Source organism: Fomitiporia mediterranea, assembly GCF_000271605.1.
Source record: "Fomitiporia mediterranea MF3/22 unplaced genomic scaffold FOMMEscaffold_1, whole genome shotgun sequence".
Taxonomy (NCBI): domain Eukaryota; kingdom Fungi; phylum Basidiomycota; class Agaricomycetes; order Hymenochaetales; family Hymenochaetaceae; genus Fomitiporia; species Fomitiporia mediterranea.
In genome coordinates this window covers 174,890-176,408 of record NW_006760386.1, presented here as the reverse complement: position 1 = coordinate 176,408, position 1,519 = coordinate 174,890, and positions in this window count along the sequence as shown.

Genomic DNA, 1,519 nt, shown 5'->3' with positions numbered 1-1,519 from the left:
AATGTATATAAAATGCTAATATTTCTTTAAATGGACTGTAATTCATTATATTTAAATGGACTTTTTCCCGATGTTAAGGGGGGCATGCATAGACAAGGGGTGAGGTGATGATTGACTGCTCAGTGTCTCTTGTCCTTATATTGTATGTATTCTAACTGAGACATTATAAAGTCATTGTCTCATGGTTTGTCTGTTGATGAACTAATCATCTCATAATACTCCCCTTCAAACTCTTACTAGTCTGAGTAAACTGGTAAGATGTTTGACTTGTGGTACATGTAGTGCTTTAGTTAATATATCTGCTTGTTGATTGTTTGTCTGTATGTATTTTGCATTTATGTACTCTAACTCAATGTAGCATTTAATAAAATCTTTCTTATGATCTAAATGCTTTGTTTGTTCTGAATATTTGAGTTTGTCTAATGTAACTGTTTGTATAACAACATTGTTATTGTAATAAATATTAATTAGTGTATCAGAAACCTGCAGAATCTCTTCAGCTAAATGAGTAAGTGTGATTGCTTCTTGTGTTCCTCTTACAAGACCTATTAATTCAGCTTCATACATCAAATTTGCTACTAGTGTTTGTCTTTTACTTGACTACAAAACTAATGAATCACTCAAGTAAAATGTATATCCTAATATTGTATGATGCCCTTCTTGTATCATACTATCTACATCTGTATATCTGTTCCATATTGATTGATTTGTACTACCAAGTTGGAGCCAGACATTGTTCATAGTTTTTAAGTACATGTAACAATGTTTAAGTACTAGATAATACTTCATATCAGGGTCATTAAGGTATTTAGCTAACTGATTTGTTGCAAATACTATATCTGACTGTATACAGTCTGTAATGTATCTAAGTGTACTAACCATGTTTATGTATAGTATATTAGACATTTGTTCTCTATTGTTATTAGTTTGTAATACTGTTTTTAATTGTGTACTGGGCTGTATAAGTGTTTGTACACTTTGTTCATTTGTAAGTTTGTAACATTCTATTATACTATTAATATAATGTGTCTAACACATTCTAATAAATCTATACTCTCTGTTGTGTTGAATCTCTATACTAAGTAGCTTGTTACAGTTCTTTACTCTTGTACCTTCAGTTCTGAGGGTTCTACACCCTTTCATACTAGAACTCAGGACTTCTGTCCCTCAGGGGTGCTGTCTATAGACTATATGTGTACTGACTCTTACTACTACCCTTCCTTACTTTATCATTCTACTCCTTTGACCACCCCTTCATTCCTTGTTCATTCTATAGTCTCTTACCCTTTGTCCATCCCTTCATTCCTTGTACCTTTATCTTTGACCTTCCTTTCTTTCATTCTTTGTAGCTTATCATTCTTAGTAGCTCATACTCTCTGAGTACTCTTGTGTAGTTTAGTATATATAAGTGTACAAGATCAGACTAGTCCTATAGTCTTGATCTTGTCTACTCTAGGTAGTCCTATATTCTTAGACTTACTCTATATACTCTACTCTTGTCTCACTCTCTCTCTCTACC